Genomic DNA, 10,295 nt, shown 5'->3' on the forward strand with positions numbered 1-10,295 from the left:
ATCCAAATTTAGACCTTTTTCCACCAAAAATGGACCCCACACAGAAGATACTTTATATTAACCCAGAAATGGGTCGTATTCATACCAAGCTGCCTTGTAAACACAAGCTTCCCGATGAGGACAGTCATTCCAAGACACCTTTAAAATAGAAGACTGTTGGTACCAGCCTTTATCATCCACCAACCCCTTCTCCACCCTTTTCTCCGATTTTAAATCCTTTGCACATGTGACATCACACCTCCGGATTCCTCACAATCTCACCGTGACAGGAACGATGTTGATGAGGGGGACATGCATATACCAGTATATTCATGGAGGATTACACAATTGACCCTCCATTAGGCAATGATCCAGACCTTTACCCTGCCAAGCCATCACGACCTGATGACAATGTATCTTATCAAGAACTCATTGCCAGGGCTGCAGAATACCATGGGGGGGTATTACACACAGAATCCTTAGAAGAGGATTTTTTTTTGTTTGAGACATTAGGATCCATACACAGGTCAACACAAACACTCCTTATGGTTAAAGGTAAGATGAGACACGCTGACAAGATTTTTAAACATCCTGTGCGTGCACGCATTTTGACTCCTAGAGTTGACAAGAAATATAAAGCCTTCCCAACAGATCCGATATTTATTAAGGAACTGAGAAACACACGTTAGAACAAACAAGATTGTTCCCTGATGAAGGTGCAGAATGCACCGAAATGCATTGGAATTTGTACATTTGTATTTGGAAGATGAAGATACAATCATGTGAATGAAACATGCGTATGAACTGATAATCAAGATGGAAAAATAAATCAAACATTGAACCAAATAAGGAGTATGAACATATTGTTGTAAAACACGACTGAAATGCAGGCTGAATAAGGTTCAGCTTTAATCCAGTGCCTAGGGTGACAGACCTACAAGCAGTAGAGCTGCAACTTACGGATTATTCACATACACTCCAGGAGGGGAGTGATACCCTGGTAAAGCACGGAAAATACACATCATCAGAGGCAGTGCACAACCCACAACCACAATCCTAAAGGTAAGATGAGACACGCTGACAAGAGTTTTAAACATCTTGTGCGTGCACGCATCTTGACTCCTAGAGTCGACAAGAAATATAAAGCCTTCCCAATAGATCCGATATTTATTAAGGGTCAGTTGCCACTAGACTCACTGGTAGTGTCCAATGTCACAAACTAACTAATTCTCAAACCTCAGGGGATGCTTCTCCCCCAGACAAAGAATCCAAGCTTCATAAGAAGATGTGTTCTGGTCTGAGGGTGTGGTTTTGCACCCTGCTCTGTAAAAGGAGCAACGAAAGGAGCCTCTGTTTGAAGGAGACTGGCGCGCTCCCATGGACTTAGTGACATCGGTGTCCTGTTTCATTTTTTCAAGCGTCTAATTAATCTTAAGGCCAAAGAGATGTTTTTTGTCAAATGGTGTATTTAAAATAAATTGTTGGACTTTGGGCTTAAATCTGGAAATCCTTAACCAAGCATGTCTTCTGAGTAAGATGTTTGTGTTGACCACTCTAGCTGCGGTATCAGCAGCATCTAGAGCACATCTTATTGAAGAATTGGAAATTAGCTTTCCTTCATTTACTAAATCTTTCGCTTTTGCTTTATGCTCATCTGGGAGATATTGGAGCAATTGCGCCATTTCATCTCAGTGTGCCCTGTCATATCTGGCCAAAAGGCCCTGCTTGTTTGCAATACGCCAGTGATTGGCAGCTTGAGTAGCTAAGTGGTTGACAGAAGTGTCTTTTACCAGTCCTCTTCCTCAATAGGCTTTTTTTCGAGGAGAGTACAAAGGAAACAACTTTGAAGGCAGGGGCAAAGGCACCACACCCCGTAACTCCCCTTCCCCTAATAAGCAGTGACTCCCCCATGCTTCACTCCGAACCAGTTACACCTGTCGGAGGAAGACTTCAACAATTTCTCCCCATTTGGCAATTTATAACAAGTGACAAAAGGGTGATTTGAATTTTCCAACATGGTTATTGCCTGGAGCTTACCACCAATCCTCCAAACCTTCCACCCCTTACTCACAAATTGTCTCTAGACCACTTGCAGTTGCTCGAACAGGAAGGGCAATCTCTTAAAAGGAGTCATAGAGCCAGTTCCAGTACAGTACCAAGGCTCAAGGGTTTACCCTCACTATTTTTCTAATTCCCAAAACAGACTGCTCCTTAAGACTTATTCTGGATCTCAGAGAGTTAAACCTGTATATACTGTCAGAGCACTTTCACATGGTAACCCTTCAACAGGTACTTCCACTTTTACAGCACAGAGATTTTATGTCTACTCTAGACTTGCAAGACACATATTTTCATGTTCCAATTCATCCAGCTCATCACAAATACCTCAGATTTGTGATAGCAGGCAAACATTAGCAATTCAAAGTACTCCCGTTCGGATTGACAACTGCTCCCAGAGTATTTACCAAATGTCTGGCAGTAGTTGCAGTTCACCTCAGAAAACATCATATTCATGTCTTTCCCTACCTAGACGGCTGCCTCATCAAAGCAAGCACTTACCAAGCTGTCTACTACACACTCATACCACAATAGTCCTACTTCATCAATGCACAAAAATCTCTCTTGCATCCTTCATAGATGCAATCTTATTTAGGGGCCACTATAGACACTCTTATAGCTCTAGCCTCTTCCCAATGTGGCCAGAATTCACAACATTTAGTCTATGATGCTACAGTTCAACCCAACCAAAATTACCGGCCAGAGTATTCATGCAACTGCTGGGAATGATGGTGTCTTGCATCGCAATTGTGCCCCATGCAAGACTTCACATGCGTACCCTATAAGAGTGCTTAGCACGTCAGTGGAATAAGTTGTAAGGACAATTAACCAATCTAGTGTCGGTAGATGGCCGCACTCATCACTCTCTGCAGTGGTGGCACCCACAAAATGTAGGGCAGCCCTTCATCAACCCTTTTCCACATATTGTGCTAACAACAGACACATCTCTGACTTGTTGGGGTGCTCATCTCTAAGATTACACAATCTAGTTTCTATGGAGCGACAATCACAAAAGTCTCCACATCAACTACCTAGAACTTCCAGCAGTGTTTCTACCACTCCAAACTTTTCAAACTCACCTCATAGGCAAAGTTGTCCTAGTCCTTATGGACAACATGACAGCAATGTACTATGTACAAAAACTGGAGGGGGGGCATACTCTCACCAACAGTCACGGCTCTCTCAAGCCATTTGGAATTGGGAAATCCATCACAGCCTTTATCTTCTGGCAGAACACCTTCCAGGGATAAGCAATCAAATTGCCGACTTCCTCAGCAGAATGAGGCAGCAAATTCATGAGTGGGAACTTTATCCCCAATGGTTATTCCCACAACAAGACTTGGTCGCCACAGTCAAAAACGCAAAATGCCCTAACTTCGCCTCCAGGCTCCCGCATCGCTGTCCAAACGTAATGCCCTCTGTCCATCAGCTGTTGTTTTTGCAATTGTCACCCCGAGTGGGACGGGTATGCTCAGACGTGAGACCCGTGCTCTCCATGCCACTGGAATCAAGCTATCCTGGCTGATGAGGGCTGAAAGCCTGAAATCGGTCCTAGGATGCTTGTTTCCAGTCCAGGGAGGACCTGGCTTGGCAGTTCGTGCTGGACTGTTCCCATGGGCACAGGGTCAAGACTGATTTGCATATGGCTGGGTTCAAACTGGAATGGCACAGTGAGCAAAAAGAACTATGTATTTAGGCCAAGATCTCTGTACTGGGGTGAATGTATGACATTGTTCTGCATTCTTTCCATCAACTGTTGCTTTTGCATTGGTCACCCCGAGTGGGACGGGTATGCTCAGACGTGAGTCCCGTGCTCTCCATGCCACTGGAATCAAGCTATCCTGGCTGATGAGGGCTGAAAGCCCGAAACAGGTCCTAGGATGCTTGTTTCCAGTCCAGGGAGGACCTGGCTTTGCAGTTCGGGCTGAACTGTTCCCATGCGGCACAGGATCAAGACTGATTTGCATATGGCTGGGTTCAAACTGGAATGGCATGGTGAGCAAAAAAACAATGGATTTAGGCCCAGATCTCTGTACTGGGGTGAATGCATGACATTCTTCTGCATTCTGTCCATCAACTATTGTTTTTGCCTCTGGATGAATTGGTCAGGGATATTTGCCTATGATTATTCGCCTCTCCCGCTCATTCTGTTACTGAGTCAGAACTCAGGCAAACTTCCCTTACACTGATAGCTCACACATGGTTATGTCAATCATGGTATATTCCCTTGTTGGAGCTGTCAGTACTACCACATCTAAAGCTGCATCTCACATCAAGGCTCCGGCAGAACCCAAAGGATCAGACTCCCACCCTCCCTCTCCGAACCCACGGAGATCAACTGTGGAGTACCCAAAGGATCCTCGCTCAGCCCCACTCTCTTCAACATCTACATGGCCCCCTTCTCTGCCATCGTCAGGTAGCATGGGCTCAACATAGTAACCTACGCTGAAGACACACAGCTCATTCTCTCCCTCACGAAGAATCTCGAAGACACCAGACTCTGATTCCAGGAGGGAATGAAGGAAGTCGCAGCCTGGATGCACAACAGCTGCCTGAAGCTCACATCAGAGAAGGCAGAGGTCCTCGAACCCTTCTCCACCGCCTGGGACAACACTTGGTGGCCTTCTGTCCTTGAAAACCCACCCACTCTATCAGACCACGCCCAAAACCTCGTCATCGTCCTAGACTCCTACCACCATGACCTGCTAGATCAATGCCGTCGCCTTCACCTGCTTCAACTTCACCTGCATCCTCCGCAAGACCTTCAAGTGGATCCCCCCTGAATGCAGAAAGACCGTCACACATGCACTCAAGTCAAGGAAAGCTTTATTCGAATGTTATTCTTTAACAATCATAAAAGCATTAAAATTGATCCACTCTGCAATAAAATCCCAAAATTAAAAACAAAAGCAATCACAGTAAACAGTACATTTTGATCATTTTTTAAATATACATACACAATTCATTCCATCAAATTTCCTACAATTATAACGGCTTAATTAATTAATGTTTAGAATTCTTCATTAATAAAACTTTTTCTTAGTCTGAGCACTCTCTTTAAAAACATGGCTAACCACCAGGCGACATGTTCATTCTCCAGGAGTGGGAGTTTTAACAAAGCAGGACGACATTGCCTCAGCCCCTGAAATTTTAAAAGTGGAAGTAGCCACACTTTCCTTAACTCTGAGTAAAATTTACATAAAAGGACTGAATGAATAGTGGACTGAGTGGATTGGTTGTCACAAGGACATAATTTTAACTGTTGTTACCGGTCATTCATTTTAGGCAAAGTCATTAAGCTATGCACAATATTGAGCCTAAAACTAGTCCATTACATTCTTACATAAGTTCCTGGGCCAAATGACATGCCCTCATAACCAGCACACTGGACTATGGCAACACGCTCTACGCCGGAATCAACAGGCCCCTGCTACGCAAGCTCCAAAACATCCAGAACACCGCAGCCAGACTCGTCCTCGGAACCCCACGACTCAAGCACAAGACCCAGCACCCACGAGACCTCCACTTGCTCCCTGTCAAGAATAGAGTAACCTGCAAGCTACTCACCCACGCCTACAAATCGCTCCACAACATCAGATCCAAATATCTCAATGAGAGTCTCCTTCCACGTACCCAAAAAGAACCTCTAATCCGCTGACCTTGCCCTGGCTGAGACTCCACGCATCTGCAGAACCAGAGCAGGCAGAAGAGCCTTCTCCTACGTCACAGCAAAGACCTTGAATGAGCTCTCAGTCAACATCAGACGCTCCCCTACTCTGCACACCTTCAGGAAGAGCCTCACGACCTGGCTCTTCGACTGATCCAAAGTTGGATCCCCCCCACATCAGCACCTTGAGACCCTCACAGGTGAGCTGCGTGCTTTATAAAATCCTGATTGATTGATGGCTCCTCACTCGGAAACATGGAGAAATCCGGCATCCAAATCCCAAAGAACTGAACCTAGCGATCTGGCTCCTGAAGTCATAAAGTTTGGTTATTCAAATCTACCACCAGACTGTATGACTATTCTAAAAGAAGCAATAAAGCCTACTCCCAGAGCGTGTTCTCCAGCAAAGTGAAACATATTTGTTGTCTAATGTAATAACAGAAACATCAATCCTCTAGATGCTTTTGTACAAAACATTATCTGTTGCACTTACAGTAAACTGGACTGGCTTATACGTCTATTTGTTTGCATCTGTAAATGTATAGGCATTTATATAGCGCACTACTTACCCGTAGGGTCCCAAGGCGCTTCGACCGCCGCGAAACCCTTCCTGGCTTCCCTGAGAGATGGTCCCTAATGGGTATCTCCAGGGTGAGACCAGGCATCCCCGGCGGTCTGGTGGGGCCGTTAGTGAAGATGAGGCAAGCTTGCCCAGAGTTGCCGAGTGTGATCGCTGATCAGAGTGGGCACCGAGGCGAGAGAATTATCGAGTCCGCTGACCCTGGTCCAGAAATCTGCCGCGCCGGGAATCGAACCCTGGTCCCGGGCCGTCCTCTGCTCTCGGGTCTGCCGCCTCTAACCAGTGAGCCACACTACTTCACATCTGGCAGCAATAGCTGTGTATTTGCAAAACAGATAGCATTAATCCCTATTCAAAGTTCTTGTAATCAAAGCATTCATGGAAGGCTAAAAAAGGGGAATGCCACCAAGAATTCCTCCTGCAGCAATGTGGAATCTTAACATTGTACTTACAAGGCTTATGGGTCTACCTTTCGAACCTTTGCATAATTGTCCTTTACAGTTTCTTTCATGGAAGGTTGCTTCCCTCATTGCTATCACTTCATTGAGGAGAGTTGATGAGCTACTGGCATTAACCTTAGAAGAACCCTTCTTTCAGCTCCACAAAGACAGGGATGTTCTTTGCACCAATCATAATTCCTTTCCAAAATAGTTTCTGCTTTCCATATCTGAAAGAGACCGTAGTTGTGGATTCCTTACCTTAGAATAACCCCCAGGCCTCAGACTGGATTTGAAAGTTCGAGGCATGTGGGCTGCTGAATTTATTTCTGTGCATAGATCGCCGCCTAGTGTTGGGTCCGGATGATTGCACATTGTTGTCCTGGAAGAGTCTTCGAAGTATCACGAGATAGGTGGCTCCTCCCCTGGACTACAGTGCGCATGGGCATCCTCTCCATCCTCAGATTGTTTTTTTTCCGCCATTGGGTTCGGATGTTACTATCTTAGCTCAAGTTAGGAAAACTTTCTACAAAGCCAAAAGGCTTTCAACAGCGTCGGTATCGTTTCGTTCGGTACCGGTACCTTTGTTTAGAGAGGACATCGAGGAATCAGACGGTTTCTTTCGACACTCGACTCGATCTTCGATCTACAATGGAAAGAAGCCCATTCAAGAGGTGTCCACTTTGCAATACAAAATTTCCGCACATCGATGTCCACCCGGTGTGCAACAAGTGACTGTCCATATATAAAAGAAAAATAATACCAGAAACTCCCATGGAGTCATATAAGATTCCCTTGAAGAAGAGGGTTTCAACAACTTCACCGGCGCTTGTGGAACCCCTCCATTCCTATGGACAAGAATCTTAGAATTTTTCTCCCACATACTCAGATGTGGATGCAGGGGATGACGAACATAAAGATGACCCTTATCATGTGGACACTGATCCCGATGATCAAAACCAACCATGGGCAGACCCGGCTGACCCAAGGGATCCGCAGACTGCCCCTGACACTCATGTATACAGTGTGAAAACATCTCCTACTGAGGATACTACTGCCTTTAACGCCCTTATTGAAAGAGCAGCCAGTAATCATGACGTCGAGCTACATGCTGACCCTGTGGAGGAAGACTTTCTGGTCGACACCTTTTCCACTTCAGAAAGAACAGTCAAGACCCTGCCCATGCTAAAAGGGGTCCTTAAGCATGCTGGGGACATTTTTAAGGACACCACTAGGGCCAGGGTGTTAAACCCAAGGATTGAAAAGAAATATAGACCGGCACCTGTGGACCCTACTTATATAAGGGGACAGTTGTCATTGGACTCATTAGTTGTTTCTAATGCACGTAAGAGAGCAAACTTCCGGACTACAGGTGATGCTCCTCCTCCTGACAAAGAGTCAAAAGTTCTGGAAACTTCAGGAAAAAGGGTGGCTGCGCAGGCGGCTAACATCTGGCGCATTGCCAACACTCAGGCACTCTTAGCCAGATATGACAGGTCCGATTATGATACCGTTGAGACACTGTTGCAACACCTACCAGATCAGTACAAGGAGGGTGCAGAACTACTAATCCAAGAAGGGAAGCTTATAAACAATGCTTCCATCAAGTGCGCGCTAGACGCAGCTGACACTGCAGCCAGGGCCATCAACACTAGCGTTATGTTAAGGAGACATGCCTGGTTGAGAATCTCGGGATTCAAACCAGAAATACAAACTTCTATCCTCAATCAGCCAGTTAACCCGGACTTCTTATTTGGACCGGAGGTTGACACCACCCTTGAAAAAATTAAAAAAGACACAGAGACTGCAAAGTCTATGGGGGCTCTGCAGTCACAGCAGTTTCGGGGTGGCTCCTTTCGTCGCTCCAATACTAGGGGCCCTTCAAGAGGCCAATCCACACAACAGACACAGTACAATAAAGGAAGTACACAATCCACCTACAATAAGAACAACCAGGGTGGATATCGTGGAAACAACATCAAGGGCAGAGGCAGAGGAAACAACAGCTCCAGATCCTCTGCCAATAACAAACAGTGACACCCTGTCACTGCCCCCCGACCATATAACACCTGTCGGGGGGAGACTACAACAGTTTCTGCCAGTCTGGAAATCCATCACCACGGACAGGTGGGTGAGAGACATTGTCCAGTACGGGTATTGTCTGGAATTAACATCCACTCCACCCAACATCCCACCAGGACACCGTCCTATGTCCGCAGAGCACTTACACTTATTGCAGCAGGAGGTCGTCAGCATGCTGCAAAAAAGGGCCATAGAACTTGTGCCTGTAGAAGACCAATGCTCAGGGGTGTACTCTCTGAACTTTTTAATACCCAAAAAGGACGGGTCTCTCAGACCTATACTGGACCTCAGGCCTCTAAACAGTTACATTCTGTCAGAGCATTTTCATATGCTCACCTTACAGCAGGTTCTGCCGTTACTCAGTCAGGGAGACTTCCTCGAAACACTGGATCTAAAAGATGCGTATTTCCATCTACCCATACACCCATCACACAGACAGTATCTCAGGTTCACTATTCAAAATCAACATTATCAGTTCAAAGTCCTCCCTTTCGGAGTAACGACGGCACCCAGGGTGTTCACAAAGTGCCTGGCGACGGTAGCAGCACACCTAAAGAGACAGCACATACATGTCTACCCTTATCTGGACGACTGGCTTATTCAAGCAAAGACGGCCCAGCAGTGTGCCAGCCACATGTCCCACACCATTCATCTTCTTCACAGTCTGGGATTCTCGCTGAATTATCCGAAGTCACATCTTCAGCCCGCCCACGTGCGACAGTACCTGGCGCGACAATAAACACTCTGGCAGCCAAAGCTCAGCCAAATTCAGCAAGAATAATCAGCATGCAATTGCTGATACAAAAATTCAGACCTCAACACTTGCTTCCAGCAAAAGTGTTCATGGAGTTGATAGGCATGATGGCCTCCTGCATCTTCATAGTCCCGCACGCGAGACTACATATGCGTCCGCTTCAGGAGTGCTTGGCATGTCAGTGGAATCAGGCTCAAGGACAGTTAAAAGACCTAGTGTTGGTGAGCGGTCGGGCATTCAATTCTCTGCATTGGTGGAACCCACAAAACCTTTGCAAGGGCCAACCGTTCCAAGAGCCTGTGCCACAGATTATACTGACGGCGGACGCGTCTCTCCAGGGATGGGGAGCTCATGTACTCCACTACACAGTGCAGGGACTATGGACAGCACAGCAAAAGAAGATGCACATCAACCTTCTGGAACTGATGGCAATCTTCATGGCGATGAAAGCTTTCAAAGTACACTTGTGCAACAAGGTTGTGTTGATCCGGACGGACAACATGACTGCCATGTACTACATCCAGAAGCAGGGAGGAACACACTCTCCACAGTTGTCTCATCTGGCTCAGAGCATGTGGAAGTGGGCCATTTAGAGGAACATCTTCCTCATGGCGCAACACCTCCCGGGCAAAGACAACTAGATGGCGGATCTGCTCAGCAGACACAGCCACCAAATGCACGAGTGGGAGATACATCCATCAGTACTCCAGCCGTACTTCCAGCAGTGGGGTCATCCAG

This window comes from Lissotriton vulgaris, chromosome 1_1, assembly GCF_964263255.1.
Source record: "Lissotriton vulgaris chromosome 1_1, aLisVul1.2, whole genome shotgun sequence".
NCBI lineage: Eukaryota > Metazoa > Chordata > Amphibia > Caudata > Salamandridae > Lissotriton > Lissotriton vulgaris.